Source organism: Ursus americanus, chromosome 26, assembly GCF_024610735.1.
Source record: "Ursus americanus isolate L20-20 chromosome 26, mUrsAme1.1.p, whole genome shotgun sequence".
NCBI lineage: Eukaryota > Metazoa > Chordata > Mammalia > Carnivora > Ursidae > Ursus > Ursus americanus.
Genome location: NC_142152.1, coordinates 37,365,711 through 37,382,583, shown reverse-complemented (window position 1 = coordinate 37,382,583; position 16,873 = coordinate 37,365,711). Strand labels below are relative to the sequence as shown.

Below are 16,873 nucleotides of genomic sequence, written 5' to 3'. Positions count from 1 at the left end.
AACCCAGAGCGTAGCTGGAGGACCCAGAGGTGCCGCGGTGTCATTGGGACACAGTTTGTCTCCCCTCTGGCATGCTCAAGGCGGGCTCCACATGGAGGCTGGTTTTCCTCATGGCCAAGGATCCACTGAGCTAATGCTCTTCCTTATTCTTGGCCAGTGCGGGGAAGGACGGGACAGACACAGATATATATATGTATATATATACATAGAGAGAGAAATCTTTTCTGCCACTCTACAGGCAAAGCTCTTGTCTTGCTCAGACAGGATCAGATCTCACGCCTGTGTCTGACCCACCAGCCCTCTCCATGGCGAGGCCACGCGCTGATTGGCTTAGCTCTCGGGTCTCGGCCATCACCCTGGATAGGATGCGGTGACTTCAATAGCATGGGCTAATACTTGCCCGTCCTCAGCCCGGGATCGCTTTCTCAGTTTTCATTCTGCTCTGCAGTGGGGTGATGGGTGGGGGAACACTGGGCCACCAGTGCCCGTCACACAGGCTCTCTGTCCTCGGCACTCATTGCGTTATGGAGGGAGTGAGCCAATCATCTGAAGCAGGAGCTAGAGGAAGCGCACATGGGGCTCCCCTCCGCAGTGCAGAGGAATGAAGGGTGGCTCAGCCTGGCATCCGAAAGTTGCCCGGGGGCCCGCAGCCGACGGGGGCAGGGGAGGGTGGGAAGCCATTCCTGATAGGGAAGGGGCAGCGGCACAGGTAGAGGGGTCTGAAACGGTCATGCTCCGTGTGCCTAACTGAGCTGTTTGGCGGGGCTAGAGCAAAGGACACGGGTTGGGGTGGTGAATCACGCAGAAGGCAAGTCTGGAGCGCAGGATGACCAGGCCTTGGTGCCCTGCTCTTCTGGGTAAGCAGCCGGGCCCCAGCTGCGGAGGCAGGTGGAGCGTGCTGGTCTCCAGTGGTAAGCAAGTACAATCAGACGGCACCCTTATGAACCCCACTTCCTCTCTGGAGCTGGAGATCCGTATTTGACCGTCCAGGCAGGAGTCTCCTAAGGGTGGGGGAAGGCCCGCCTCTCCCAACTTCATGCTCCTTGGGGGGTCAGCTCTTACGCATGTCCACAGAGCAGCCTGTCTGCCGCAGAGCCGGGCTGTGACTCATGGGGACGCGTCTGCAAAGCTGGAGATTCACTGGGCAGCATGTGGCCCCACTGCAGGCGAGGGACAGCCGGTGACTAATGTGTGCACGCAGAGGTGTTGCCCAGAGCGTGCAAGGGAGGGAGGATTCGGGGAATCAATACTTGTCCTGCGCTTGGGGGTTGGGGGCGGGGAGCTGATTGTAAAGCAACAGTGAGTCATGATGTTTGCGTTCACCTTCTGATCGGACTAAATAAAGCACAGTCTTGATTCAGACCGGTGAGCCCGCCTGCTCCAAGGGCTCAGCTCTGCACTGTGGGCCACTGAATTGTAGTAGTGACTCAGTGATGCAGTGTTCTCGCTTTGCTGTTACTGTCTGGGTCCTGGAGTTTTCGGCTTTCAACTATTCCCTCCCCCTTCCCTTCCCTTCCTTCCCCCTCCCCTCCAGCTCCCTTCCCTTCCCTCCCCTCCCCTCTTTCCTTCCCTTCCCTCCCCTCCCCTCCCCTCCCCTCCCCTCCCCAACCCTTCCCTTCCCTTCTCTTCTCTCTTCCCCCGCCCCTCTCTTGGCAGCTTTTCATGTGGATACCCTACACATCTGTGCCTGATATTATTAAGGATTCAGAGAATATGAATTCATAATTCCCAGTTTTATTGTGGAGACAATTTACATAGCTGGAAAAAGTCCACAATAACACACAGAAGGCGTGAAATGAGTATGCCTGCTCTAAGTGCAGACTGCTTGACCAAGGCTGGGCCTGTGGGGCTATGTCCGGGAGGATTCTGATTGACAGAAGTCAGAACCGCATCCACCGAGCAGCTCCTCTGTGGCTGGCGGGTGCTGGCTTCTGGGGACACAGATGAGTGAGGTACAGCCCCCTGTCTGCAGGGAACCCAGGGTCCAGGCCAAGGGACGGGCACCCAGGCGTGGCGTGCGGCGTGAGTAGCCAGATGCTGTGGGTCCCGAGCAGTTGGCCCTCGCTGGATGCTGGCAGCCCCTCCGTCGCTGGGACTCACATGTGCAGAGGACTCCATGACCTTGCAGACTGTCTCAGATCTGGTAGCTCTGAGTCTCTGGTTTCTGTTTCCTGGATCCAGAAGTGACTGCCGCTGTCCATGCTCTGAAAGGTAAAGAACCTGGAAGCAGGATGGGAATTTCTGGGAATTGGGGGGCCCACCCCAATCACCCGATCGCTTGTGAGCCCTGCTGGGATGGGCTCGCCACAGAGAGGCTCCACTTGCCTATCAGAAGAGAAGAGCAGGCCCAGGTCTCCGTTCTCCTCTTTGTGCACCAAAGCCTGGGCTCGAGCAGCTGCAGGATGGGGGGGATGGGTCAGGGCACGTGGCTCCGTGAGACCCTTGGTGGCTTAGTCCTAACTCAGCCTCAGATGCTTTTCCTGCACTCAGGGACAGTGTGGCAACCCCAGGGTTAGAACCCAGGTCTCCCGGTGGCACAGGAGCAAACTCACTGCCCGGCCTCCTGTCACATGCTGGTAGGGTACACCCGTGGGTGTCCTCTGTGCGACACCCCAGGCTGCACACAGGTTAGTCTACAAATCCAGACGGGACGCGACACCGGTGCCTGGGATTGGCAGGTCACATGCGTGATGCCTTCTGGAATTTCTCAGCCCACCCCCCACCCCCACTGTGTTTGTGATTTGGGAATTTTAATTTTGCTTCCATATTATGCACGTATTACCTGGAGGAGCATGGAGATGTGACATGGAATTACAGCGAATCGTTTAGCAAACAATTAGGGGACGAGAACAAACAAGTCCGTGTTTCCAAACCCCTTTTTAATCACTTTGCGTATCCCCAGAACCTGGAGCAAATATTCAGATAATTCATTGCGGCCAGCCTGTCAGTCCCAAGGACAGCGCTCCGATTAATTATGCAGAGGAAATGCCCAGTCCAGGAAGGGACTGAAGTTTTGTTCAAGGTCATGCTGATTCTGGATCCCCTCTCCGTGGGCACGGATTCAAGTCAGCTCTGAGGCTTCCTCCAGGATTATCTGTTCCTGGCGTGGCTGTCATCAAAGGTGAACTCCGCACAATCTCGCAATTTCATCTGAGCACCTGCCCTGTGAGTTTGTGAAACCTCCCACTCTCGGAGGGGGAGGGAGGGGCTTCCTAGCGATTTTACGGAGGTCGGGTTGTGGGGGTTTTGTTACACTCAGGCCATTTGGAGAATCACCTGGGTCTGGGAGAGTCACAGCATTTGGAAGCAGCGTGAGGGGGTGCAAGGCGATGTAAGTGCCCCCTTCGGGTCTGAGGCTGGCCTCAGAAAGCAGGTGAGTTCTCGCTGGGGCACTTGCAGAGGGCTGAGAGCACAGGGGCAGACCCCCAGAGGGGAGTGGCGTGCTGGAGACTCAGCCATACTTGGTGGGGTCTGGCACATGCCGGGAGCTACTGGATGTTAATTTGGATCAGTGGATGAGTACACGGATTCAAACTTTATGCCTCAGTCCTCCGTGCAGAGCAGGTGTAAGTTGAATCAAGCTCTTACTCCCCCTTTAGGATTCAGTTCACCTGTTACCTCCTTGGAGAGATTGCAATGACCTCTTCTGCATTTGAGGTCCTCCCTGAACTTCCCCCTTCCCCTCCATTCCAGCTCGGACCACACGGCACAGAGACGGCCTGTTTATCTGCCTGACTTGCAGTGACCGACCCTGAACTTCTGGGGGCAGGGACTGCATCCCTGGGGTTCACTTAGAACTCAGTGCATAATAGGTTTTCAGTCCGTGTTTGTTGAGCAAATGAAGGAACCTGAAAATTAGAAGCAAGCAAACACAAAAAGGTAACCGAGTGTAGAGTACTTGTAGATATAGGTGTGTGCAAACAGAAAAACGTCTTAGCAGTGCCTGGGGACTCTGGAAACTAGGCTGGATGGGGTCTGTGAGTGGGGGAGGGAGCAGCATCGAGGAGCGCCCGAGGCAGAGGGAGGCTGGGTACCCCCAGTGGCGCGGTGGGCGAGGTCAGAGCTGCAGGAAGCTGGGGCTGTGTGGGGGCCTCTGCCTGTCCCTGTCCTGGTGGGTGGGATGGCTCACAGTGCTGTCGGCCCTGCGGGGAGTGAAGCCGGGGATTTCCTCCTGGGCCTCTGAAATCATTATGGCCCCAGGCCATCACTACTGGATTGGGTGGCAGGAGCAGAAAGCCTTAACTCTAACAGAATGAGCACATGGTGGCAGGTGCTAATCTCCCCAAGCTCCTGGGCTCTGGACCCCGCCCTCCACGAGCCCTTGTCTGGCCCTTTTGGTCCCAAATGGCCTGTCTGGGCTCATCCCCATGGCGGCCGCATGCCCCTGACCTTCTGGACATGGCTTGGGCTGCCAGGACTCACTCTTAGCTATGGATCCCGGACAGTGTGCGCGGGGAAGGGAGCCCAGACTCAGTTTGGAATCCCAGCCTTACTACTTACTGCCGTCTGGCTGTGAGATGAGTTTCCTCATCTTTACTCATAAAATTCGAATTAAAGAATGCCTGTTAAGATCCAATAGGGGCTGGTGAACAACGGTAGATTGAACAGATGTGTTCGGCTTTGCTCCCTTCTGAAATCCGGTCAACATCACAGCAAAGGGGTTTTTAAGAAGCCTTAGCCTCTCAGGCCCAAAGAGGGAAGGAGAGGAGAGAGCACCTTCCAGAATTGGAACCTTGAGCTGGAAAGCAGGTAGGTGAGAGGAGGGGCTGAGCAGCCCAGAGGCACGAAATCCTGAGCCATCTGGGCCTGGGAAAAAAGGGATAACACAGCTGAACCCCCGAAGACTGGAAGTGGTGTGCTGATTTGGGGCTAGAGACAGGAGAATTGGTGGAAAGTTAAAAAAATGGTTAGATTCCCGCCTCCCCCCACCACTTTGTTGGGCGTGCCCCTGTCCTACTCCAGGAGAGGGTGAGAGCCTTGCTTTCTGGGGAAATAAAGCAGGGGGCTCTAGACTTAGGATGTCCAGGGCGCCATGCAGGAAAACAGGGGGGTTTGCTGGAGAACACCACCCACCGGAGGTCTGTCAAGTTCGAGGGCAGGCAGTGGAAGGGTCTGCCTTGGGTGCAGGCAAGAAGGGCACACGTTGCCTGGAGAGAACGTCACAAAAATAATAAAACTGATTAAAAGTCGGTCTGCTCCACACACATTAGGATGGCTATTATAAAAAACAGAAAACACGAAGTGTTGACAAGGATGTGGAGAAATTGGAACCCTTACATGATTATTACTGAATGTAATTTTTCATATAGAGGAGGGGGTTGTAAATAGGACCTGCCGTGGAAATAATCTGGGTATGGCTCTGCTAACAGGATGGAAAACAATCGTTATCTTCCTCCACTGGCATCTGGAGAGACATCAGGAGTCTCTCCGGGAAATGTCACCAGTCTGATAGTAAGATCTGGGATTTCCCAAGGAAAATGCCCAGCCAGATCACCGAATACACCATCAAGAGCTCACCCACCATCTCAGCCAGACTTCCCATCAGCTTTTTAATGACTACTTGTAAATACCACCAATCAGCCAAGAAAATCTGAGGACACGCTTAATATATAAAAGCTATCAAAACAAATGAACCGAAGTCGTTTGAAAGAAACAGAAGCGATGCAGAGAGGAGTAAACTTCAAATAAATTATCCTCGCTGGTCTTAACAATTAGTATCATTAACATCTTCTCTTGCAGGGAAGAATGCTTTAAACAGAAGGAAATGCTATAAAAAGGACCATTCCGAGGCTGAAAGAGAACTCTCGGAAATTAAAAGATATGATTACAGAAATAAAAATTCCATTAAGGGGTAACATGATAAAAAGTGAGAAATCCAGAAAGCAGAGGAAAAGACAGAGCTGGGAGGATAGTTCAATGATAAGAAACGCGAGGGTCAGTTTTGACGTCCGGTATCTAGATAAAAGCAGTGGCGAAGAAGGAAAAGAAGAGAGAGGAGGAATTCATTCATAAAAAAAATTCAGGTTGCTTTCACAGGTTTGAAGGAACTGGGTTTCTGGTCTTTAGAGACTCACCAAGGCCCAGGCCAACGGAGGGAGATAAGCCCACCCACACGAAGCCACACGGCCCTGAGGATTGCAGAACACTGTGGGCAAGGAGGAATCCCACAGACTTTCAGAGAGGAGACAATTCCACGTGCGGAATTGAGAATCAGAATGGCTTCAGACTTCTAAACACCAGCACCGGATGGGAGGGGACAGTGGAGCCAAGCCTTCCAAATTCTGCAGGAAGATGATTCCCTCCTAGAGCTCCAGGCCCAGCCAGACCCTCATCACAGTGTGAGGAAGGACTAGACACTTTTATACATTACAGCTCTTGCACCCCACCTCGAGAAGCTTCTGAAGGATGTGCTGCATCCAATGAGGGGGTGAGTCATGGGAGAACGAGACATATAAACCAGGGAAGTGGGGAGAGGTAAAGCGGAATCCCCAGGATGCTAGGAAAGGGAGACCCCAAGAAGTCAGCTGGTGGCCAGTGCAGGGGGGTCAGTCCAGATTGGGGCAAGTCAGAGGCTCTAGGATAGGCTACTTCATGATGAAATTGACAGATCACCTGGTGTGTTGGGACACATCAGGGAGAGATTAGCCTCTCAGGAGAGTCCAGGGTTGAATTCATGATAAGCACACAAAAAACCTAGACAAAGGGTGTGGGGGGAGAAACAGTGATTGACAGGTCAGGTTTGGTGAGAAGGACCCCAAGATGGAATGAGACGTTCAAGTAATGGACTGGGGAGACCCTGTGAATGACAAAGGGGAGGTGGGGTGCAGAGGAGTCAGGAAAGCCCGCAGACTGCGGGCAGGACTGACCCAAGAATCTGGACTGCATGCCTTTCCCTGAAAGAAGCATCTGGAATGGTGGCAAGTTCTCCAGCCAAAGATGTCCATTGGAAGAGCTTTGAGTTTCGCAGGAACAGGCCTGCGCTCAGTCACTGGGCTGCAGGAGTGTGGCCTGGATCACACGTGGCAATGGACCCAGAGGGGCGGGCAGCCAGGCAGACTCCCGCAGCTGCAAGAGATCTGAGACGTGCATTCTTGGGGCCACCACACCCAGGAAAATGAAACACGCAGTGTGACTCGGCTTGGTTTTGCCTTCCCATAATCATAATAATGCAACACCGGCTGCTGATGTAAACAAAATGATGAATGAACCGTGGGAGGGTGAGGCACGAAGTGTGTGCGTGGCTGGTGTGGGAGGTGGTAAGAGAGAGCCACGTTCCGTAGCAGAAAGTGAATAGATGATGCCCCAAACCAAGCATGTACCTATGGAAGTGAACGTGCAACGGAGCAGCGGACAGAATTGGAAGCGGCTGGTCTCGAGGAGTGGGACAGTGGAGGAGGCAGAAGGGGTGCCCTGGCAGGAAGCAGGTGTGAGTGGAAGCTGGAATCAGGAAGCCTGATCAAGCACCTGGCACCCAGAAGTGCTCACTAAGCCGTGGGCAAGATGACAGCGACTTGGTTCGCGCACCCAGTGCCTGACCCATAGAGATCTTCACTGAGCATTTGTCCCGTCCATCCTGGAAGGGTGAGCAGTGAGCAAGGGGTGCTCGCTTTTAAGGGTTCCTTATTGCATGAGCAGAGGCTTTTAGGAACCATCTGCCTCTCCGAGCAGCCACCTAAGGGGAGCCAGCGCCGATGTCTCACTGCAAGTTAATTTTGAGAATCCGTGGATGCCCTCTCTCCCTCCCTCCCTTTCCCGAGCAAGTTGAGTCTGTGCTGTCAAGCAAACCTTTTAATGGTGCAGGAGAGGAGGATGGCATGTGTGTTTTAATAAGCAGAGAGCGCCAGGGGGAATCGCGCCTGGCTCAGGTGACGTCAGCCCACAGATGGGGCTGCAGGTTGAGCGGAGCAGAGCTGGCTGCGGCCACACATGCGCCAGCTGCGCCCGTGGTAAGGGAGCCAGACGGGGCAGGGGGAGCAGGAGAGGTGCCCCTCACACCTGCAAGTCTGCTGCAGGGGACGGGCCACGGCGGGGAGGGCCTGCCTTAGCTGTGCCAAGAGGACGTTCCTGAGGCTATCTGGGCCCGAACCCTGCCAGCTGCAGCTGGAGCACCATGGAATGTTCTGAAGACTGGCCAGCTCTGCCCCTTCTGTGGCTCCAAGGCTCCCCTGCATTTGCACATGGAGAGCCTGGGCATGTCTATGCCTGGTGGTTGGCCAAGGGTAATGCATACACAGCGCAGTACTCACCTGGGTTCTGAGCGGCAGGTTTTGAAACCGGCTCTGCTGCCATCTATAGGACCTGGCAGTCTCCTCGCTTGTCTGGGCCTCAGTTTCCCTCTTAGTACAATGAGGGGTTCCTCTTCATGCATGCCGGTGTTGGCAGATTTCTGTTCGGCCTGTGCCCACACACAGCAGGCCAGCCACACACATCTGTGCAGCGAAAGAATGAAGGCTGTCACGTGCTTTGGGGGCAGCTGTTTGGAACAGTCCTTCCTACCTCTGAGAAAGCAGGGAGGATGGGGTGCTGGCTGCGACATTTAAGGACAGACAGGGGAACCCGGAACGTGGCTTTGCTGGAGACTCCCAGGGCGAGGGGGAAAGACCTCCGCACACCCAGGGCGCAGGGGAGGCACAGCCCACACAGGCAGACGGATGCTTGAGGGTTACCGTGGCAACAGCAGCTGGAGCCAAGGTTGGGGGGGAGGCAGCCAGGGGATGCTGAGAAAGGCTTTTCTCCCTTCTTGTTTTAAATGATCCGCTTTCTTTCTGCAAGGGAGAGAGAAGGGGAGGTAACAGGGAAGAGGGGCCAAACAGGGGAGGGTTGGGGTGGGGGCAGGACTCACCTTTGAACCCACAAGGAAACTCAGCCTTTCCTAAGCAAATCGCCAAGCTTGCTTTGTGACTTGAAGGCAGCAGTCCCTGTCTACAAGGTCAGTACCTCCCCGGGCAGGCTCCGGGTGGCAGGTGGTGGGCTTCCTGCTTGGCCCTTCGCACCCCTGATTCATGTAGGCCTCACCATGGTTGCTATCAGGGTAGAGGATGGGGCCCATTTCACAGGTGGGGAGACTGAGCTTCGGATAGGGTAAGCGCGGGCGCCCAAGCACAGCACAGCCACAGCGCAGGATCGGCACCCGTGTCTGTCTGGCTCCAGAACCTGCCACGTTGCCATGGCATCACCCGGCGTGGGCGGTGGCGAGCCACAGTGACGATTGTCCATGTTTTTTCAGGGTGGAATCCTGAGAACTGGGTCCTGTAAAGACTTTTGCTTCCTGCGCTGGAGTGCCCGGAATGTGCTCTCGTCTCAGAGTTCATGAGGTCAGCCTGCAGTGGGGAGGGCGGGATCAGCGTGGGGGGCAATGCGCCGGCTCTGAGGGGCAACGCCTGCCCCGCCCGCTTAGCAGTTATGCGACCCGGGACCATGCCTCGGTTTCCTCTCCTGTCAGTGGGGATGGTCATGAACCGTTTCATGGGGCTGCGGCGATCACTATGGAATGTGCTAATGCACGTAGAACCGTCTGGAGTATGCTCAACAGACATCAGCCATTTTCCTGAACGCATTTTAGGGGAGAGGGAAGGGATGCTAAGAGGAGGGGTGATTCCCCAAAGCCTCACGACAAGGGAAGGCAATGCGGGTGGCCTCGGCCCGGGCTCAGCCTCCTGGTTCTCAGGGGGGTGTGACACCCACCACACAGTGGAGCCACCAACCCGCAAGTCCGGGGCACGCAGCCCCTTGCCCACCGTGATCCCAGCTTCCGGTCACAGGTATAAGGAGAACACAAAGGACACAGCACCGGCTCTCTGGGAGGTCCAGCCAGGGAGGGCTTCTGACTCACTGGAAACCATAAGCCCGAGAAGCCTTGTTAGGGCCCCTACAGCACCGCCCCTCTCTAGCTAAGGTTTTGCAACGAAAGTTCTAGTGATTCATTGTGTGTATGTATTTGCACTGCCATAATTCAGTCATCAGTTTGGACTGTTCTTTTGGTTCATTTAAATAAGCCACTGGTCTGGTTTCAGGCAGGGTGAGGCTTCTGGGGGGTCAGAACAGAATTCGGGAGTGAGGGTAGAGCAGGATTCCCGGAATGTTGGTGCTAGAAGGAACCCTACCTGTTCAGAAGGCAGGTCTGAAGGGACGGGGTGGGGGGGTTACTTGGGAGCCCCCTGCAAAGAGTGGGGGATCCAGGGAACAAGGGGGCATTGAAGGAAGAAAGGGAACTTACACTCTCTGAGGACCTACTAAGTGCCTGGCACCCACTAGGAGCTTCTGCACACATCCACCGGCCGATTCTTCGTGGTGGGTATTTTTGTTCCCGTTGTGCAGGGGAGACAGAGAGCTAGCTCAGAAAGGGAGCTAGTAGCTCATCCACAGTCAAACAGGCCTATCCCTGCCAACCCCCACGCTCTGGGAAGACTGTGCCCTAGCCTGCAAGTGGGAACGGAGGTGTGAGTCTTTGTGGTTTACACGTGACAGCCTGGGGACCGGGGGGTCTCCAGAGACACAGCCGCCGTGTTTACAGTGCATGGATGTTCCAGGGCGAGAGACAAAGAAGTCTCTCCTTCTCACTGGGCACCAGTGTGCACAGCGTTCTGGGGATTCGCTGGAAGAAAGTGGAGTAGAATGTGGCATGTGGGCCAGAGAGGCCAGCAGGGGTGGCAGAGGCTGGTGTTCAAGGCCAAGCCGTCCGTCTTCCCAAGGTGGATGAGTCAGCTGGGTAGCTGGAGTTGGTGGCATGTCTTTGGGGAGAGATGGTTGTATTATTAGAAGGTGTTGACGTGGTGTTCTGTTTGCAAAACACTGCTTGGTCACTTTGAACTTGGGAGATATTTGGAGCAAGTTTACTAATGCTTGAACATCAGCTTTCCTTGGGGAAGTTGCTTTTTGGTGATTCCTACAAAAGGAACGGAAACTACAGAATTGCTTTGGAGAGTTGTCAGATGTGACAATTAGGGGAGAGGAATGGAGTAGGAAGGACGCCTAGACCCCAGCTGGTCCGACCCACCATTAAAGAGCATGGACGTTGAGGTCCAAGAAGTTTCTACAATATTCTCAAGGTCACCAAGCCAGTTAGTAGCCACGCCAGGACTAAAACCCAGCTCCCCTGGTTCTGAGCCCTTCACGAGGAGGCATGAGAGTCTGAGGGTCCAGATGCTGAAGTCTCGGGGTGGGGGGCTCACCAGATCACCATTAACAGTACAGGAAGTTACTTGATCCCAGCAGGCTGGTGCTGGAGCCAAGATATTTACCCGGGTCTTCAGATCTCCAGGCAGGGAACCCGATCATTACTACCCCAAAGTTGTCCCATAAGGCCCCCAGACCGATAGCTTGTCCAAAAGGGGTATTCTAGCAAAATCAAAGTTCTAAATAGATGATATAATGGACTTTTGTCATGTCACTCAATGTTTAGGAACACTTTATCTGTGTTTGTGGATACTGCCACGTTTTGAGTCCCTCTTCCCTGGGTAGAGACCAGAAACCAGTTCCCAGCCTTGCTTGAAGCTAAGAATGTAGGCTACCCGCAGACCATCAGAGGCATGCAGGCAAGGCATTGATTTGGAAGAAGGAAGCCGAGGAAGCAGAGCCCACACGGATTCCTTTCCTGGTGAGGATGGCGGAGGGTATGGGCAGCGGGAGCTTCCAGATCTCAGAGCCAGCAGGGCCCAAGGACACAACAGCTGCGTCCTGTGCACAGCATCTGCGGGGTCTGTACCCAGAGGCCACGAGACCTCAGCGAGCGAGGAGCAGCGCAGGAGGGCCGTTTGGATGCTGTTCCCGGACATGTGGCCTCCAGGCCCTAGTCTCTGGCTCTCTTGGAGATTCTCTGAGCACCTAACAACCATTATAAATTCTGCTTCCATCTAAACTGGATAGATGAGACCCTATTGCCTGCAACTAAAAATCCTAATCAGCACGGATACCATCATCATCATCATGGCTATGATTTATATTGTGGATTTAAAATGACTCAAGAAGGGAGTGGGTGGGTGGCTGGTTGGTTAAGCATCTGCCTTTGGCTCAGGTCATGATCCCAGGGTCCTGGGATCGAGTCCTGCATTGGGCTTCTTGCTCAGCGGGGAGCCTGCTTCTCCCTTTGTCTGCCGCTGCCCCTGCTTGTGCTCTCTCTCTCTCTCTGACAAATAATTAAAATCTTAAAAAAAAATTTTTTTTAAATGTTCTTGTATCTTTATTTGTTTTGTTTTGTTTTGTTTTTTTTACTTTACGTGACATTGCGGACTCTGAGACAGCATGTTATGTATGCATCTGGCTAGTTGAATAGAGAGCCAGATAAAGTTCCCATGATAAAATATGCCACAAATCTGAGCTTTTAGTCTTGGTGGGTGTTCTTATTAGCATGACTTCAGCTGCCTGTAGTAGATGGCTCTATTAAACGTTGCTTAAACAATGAAGGGCGTCAATCATTTCACATAACCAGAAATTAGAGTGGAACCAGAAATAGTGTAGCGTCAGCATTGCTTAATTCAGGGGCTCAATGATATCATCAGGGCCTCACGTCCTTTCTGTCTTTCTACTCCGTCATCTCTGTGTGGTAGCTGTCATTCTCAAGCTCGTCCCCTCATGGTCACAAGATGGCTGCAGCACTTCCAGACATCACAGACAGACACTAACATCTGGTAATACAAAATACCTCCTTACTACATTCACGCACTTCCTTTTGAGGTATCCTTTTGCCTCTTAACAATTTGATTATAATGTATCTAGGGTAATTTTCTTTGGGTCGATCCTTTGAATTTCATGTATCGGGATGTTCATATCCCTCCCAAGATTTCAGAAGTTTTCAGGCATTATTTGTATCAATAAACTTTCTGTCTCTCTCCTTCTGGGACTCCCCTATTGTGTATTAGATTAGTTCATTTGATGATATCCCATAGGTCCTGGATGTTTTCTTCACTCTTTTTCATTCTTTTTTCTTCTTGTTCCTGTCAAGAGTTTAGCTAAGCCACTCCATGGTAGTGCTATCTTGGCATCCATTTTGGTTGCCCAGGCAGCCTGGAAGGGCCTTAAACTGACATCAACCCCTCATGCAAGCGTATGTTCTAGATAATAGCTTGCAGAGTCACAAGTCAATGAAAGTTCCTGATGTGACTTCCCAGCAGCCCTTGTGCTCAACAGTCTCTCTACCTCCCAGGGCCTTCCCCTTATGCACTCCTTAGATAAGACCCCCCTGTGGGGTTTACCAAAATCTTGCTCTTTTTGGTTTGACCCAATCAATCCAGACTTAGCTGGGGAACCCCAAACCTCTCTAACCACAGACCCTAATGAAGGCATGTGCCCTCTCCTATTGTTCTCTGTCTGCCTACCCTCTACTTTGATGTCTTATCTGGCCCGGAAAGAATGCTATGTATTTCCTTAGGGAATTGAGAGTAATAAATTTCTCTATTTCATTTTCTCTTGTGGCCTTTTATTGAACTACGGCTAACCATCTGGCACCCTGCATTCCACTTAACAAATACTAACTCAACAAAGTCATAGCAGTTCCTCTCACTGGATAGTTTCACATAACTTGTCTCAAGTTCACTGCTGATTGCTGTTTGGTTCTTTTCTGTGGTTTCTATTTCTCTATTAAACTCGTTTTGTTCAAGCATCGTTCCTGATCTCATTTAGTTGCCAATCTGTGTTCTCTTGCAACTAATGGAGCTTCTTTAAGATGGTTAATTTGAACTCTTTGTCAGGCAATTTGTGGACCTCCATTTCTTTGGGGTTGGTTACTGGTATTTTGTTAGTTTCCACTGGTGATGTCATGTTTGTTTGACATATCATGATCCACGTAGCCTTGCACTGGTGTCTGCATCTGAAAGAGCAAACATCTCTTCCAATATTTATTTATTTTTTGTTCTCTTCTAATATTTATGGACTGGTTTCATCTGGTAAAGACTTCTCCTGTCAGGTCCTCAGGCTGATGGTATTGTCTCTGGGATTGCAGTTGAATGGGGTTGGATCTGGGTCACATGGCTGCTACTGGTCTGCAGTAGGGTCTGTGGTTGGTAGGCTTGTCACCAGGAGCTTAGGTGAGTTTGTGTTCTGTCTGGTCCCTCAGTGAATGGAATAGCCTTCAGGTAATTGATAAGTAGGGTTGGCGCTGGGAAAGCGTCTATTTCAGGGTCTATAGACAGTGGGCCTGTTCTGGGTACACATATGGGAATGGTTCCCCCTGGAATCCTGGAACGCTCTTGACAGGTTGCTGAGAAGATCCCAGGGCAGGCAGAACTGGTCCTGGATGATGGCCAAGAAGATCTGGAACTGAGTTGCAGGGCTGCATTGGGGTCCAAGTTGGGATGAAGGTCTGCAGGTCTATCTCTGAGGGCACAGAACGACACATCTTCCCGAGGTCCCTGAGCAGACAGGAGTGTTCCTGGCCCAAAGGGGAGAGGGGCTGGAGCCAGATTTCAGGGCCATTTCAGGATCTGCACTCAGACCATGGTCAGTAGGCCTGCCTCAGGGGCATGGATGGGTGTGTCTCCTGCTGAGTCACCAGGTGGGCAGGCCTGGGGCCTAGGAGGGACTAGAGCCAGGTCATGGGCTGATTCAGGGCCCACAGCTGGGAATGGGGGTCAGCAAGACTGTCACGTGGGCCACAGGCAGGCATGACTCCAGTTGGTCCCTTTGTTGGATGGTGCTGGTGACAGGACCAAGGCCAACTGGGGTTGGAGCCTAGTCCACAAGGGGGATGGGACTGTTTCTGGCCTATAGCCAGGACCACGGTCAGCGAGTCTGCGACGTGGGCAAGGGCTGCCTCTACGTCATGGTCCTTCTTGGTCTTGGCTCCCTGAGGGTTTCACAATCTCCTCCCTGGAACCCCAAGTTCCCACAGAGGCACTTTTGTCATGGATGGCTGCCAAAATATTGTTGCTGAGGGGGAATATTGGTGATCACCCCTTTTGCTGATGTCTCTTCTTAAGGTACCCCTTTTGGAAGTGAGGATCCATTTACCAGAAGGCCCTCCCCCAGCCTATGTCCCCTCATGTCTCATTGGCCAATATAGTGCATCCTATATTCTTCCCAGTCATGGAAGGGGATTAGGATTACCATGGCCTGGGCTCCCTTTATCCATTTAACAGAACGGGAGCTTTGTTAGAGAGGAGATGAGGGGAACGGCTCTGGGGTAGACGTAAAGTTTGCTGATCGCCTTCCGTGTACCAGCCCTGGAGCTGGCCCCTTCCATGTTCTCTAAATCCCGTGAGCCTCTCTGCAACACGCAGGCAGGTGTTTCTAGCCCCATTTTCTTGAACTTGAAGTCCAGGACGCTGCACAATGATTTGCTGAAGGTACCAGAGCTGGTTCCCGGGAGAGATGGGATTTGCCTCTGGTTCCTGTGGTCCCTCAAGGGGGGAGCACCCCACCTGCTTCCCGTGGTCCCTCGAGGGGGGAGCACCCCACCTGCCGTTTACCCAGAGGTTTGCCAAAGCCTGGAAAACCTCAGCCCGGAAGTAGCTGGTGAATTGCAGGAGGAAGCCGGAGAATGTATCCCCCTGCTGGAGTTAACCTTGTGGTTTAACAAACAGTTTAAAGGAAAGAGAAACAGCTTCCTGTTGGCTGTTGAGAACCTGACTCCGCACTGCTGAAATATTTACTCTCCTGTAATTGTTGGCCATCCCTCAGGCTTGGGCCAGCTGCTCCACAGGAGAAAAGAATTCAGCGGTGACTCAGTGGGATTTGCACAGGAAGGAACTCCTGCCAGTGGGTAACTGTGGTTTGCTAATGGCCTCCCTGGGAAGCTCATTGGGGATTTTTTTTGTGGGTAGAATTAATTTCTCTTCAGAGAGAAGAATCTCAGCTGCTTCTTCCGGAGGGAATGGGGGCTGGGGCGGAGGGGGGGGAGTAGATCTTGAGAATTTCCTTTCTCTGTGGCTGGCAAAGTATTCCCCCCCCAGGCACACGGACCGTGCTGGTAAATGGCTTTGGATTTGAAAGCAGTTTTGTTTCTAAATCAGATAAATGCAGTCTATTTTCACTCTCAGGTACTGAAAGCATCCACCATGTGCCACACCCTGTTCCAGGAACAGTCACTACACATCTAGAAGGTCCTGCCTGTTCCAAGGTCCTCTGTCAGCTCGGAGAAGATACTGATAATCCAGACGCCGGCAATCCCAGTGCAGTGTGGGTGTGGGGCTGTGCGTGTCCACACAGGTCACTACCCACACCGGGGAGGGCAGCGGCAGGAAAGGAACACTTTCTGGAGGAGAGAATGCCTGGCAGCAAAGAAAAGGTAAGAAAGGATGTTTCAAATGAGGGGATAACCAACCGCAAAAGCCTAAACTAGTTGTCACTCCCTCCACCCCATGCCTGCACGATATAATAGGAAAATGAGCAAATACAGACCATTTACTATGTCTCACAGCCCATCCTAAGTGTTTTACATTTATACAATGCTTGAACTCTCATAGCAACCCTATGTGTGGTGACGTTTATGATGGCCGTTTTATGAATGAACAAACAAACACAGAGAGATTCAACAACTTGGTCAAGTACGTGGCAGTGATGGGAGCAGAACTCAGGCAGCCTGGTTCCGGAGCCCTTTACTCTGAACCCCCGTGCTGGATCCCCTCTCTTTGTGCATTACACATGTAAAAACTATTGCACACTGGATGTATTTACTATTGCAACAACATTTATGTATGTGATATACATGAAATTTAATATTCAATATAGGAATTCACATTTTGTTCCAATCTCTCAATGGATTGTCTTGGCATCTACACCCTTAAAATAGAGAGTGTTGGAGGGAAATGAACCACAGTGGAGTGTGACTGACACAAACCAACCAGGGAGGGCCTATGTTTTGTAGCAAGCGGTATTGGGATGAGGGGGGGAAAATCTTCCTTTGTTTTGAGATCTCAACATATGCTGAATTGTCGTCAAA

The 16,873-nt window shown here is 52.4% G+C and overlaps 1 long non-coding RNA gene across 1 annotated transcript; it reads left to right on the top strand.

Annotated features, from left to right (window-relative positions):
* The first annotated feature begins 2,681 nt into the window (after nucleotides 1–2,681).
* Nucleotides 2,682–16,341, top strand: LOC148107723 (uncharacterized). The gene is made up of 3 exons (XR_015721873.1): nucleotides 2,682–3,165; nucleotides 9,227–9,314; nucleotides 15,972–16,341. It is a non-coding gene; the product is annotated as an uncharacterized LOC148107723 (long non-coding RNA).
* Nucleotides 16,342–16,873: the final 532 nt, after the last annotated feature.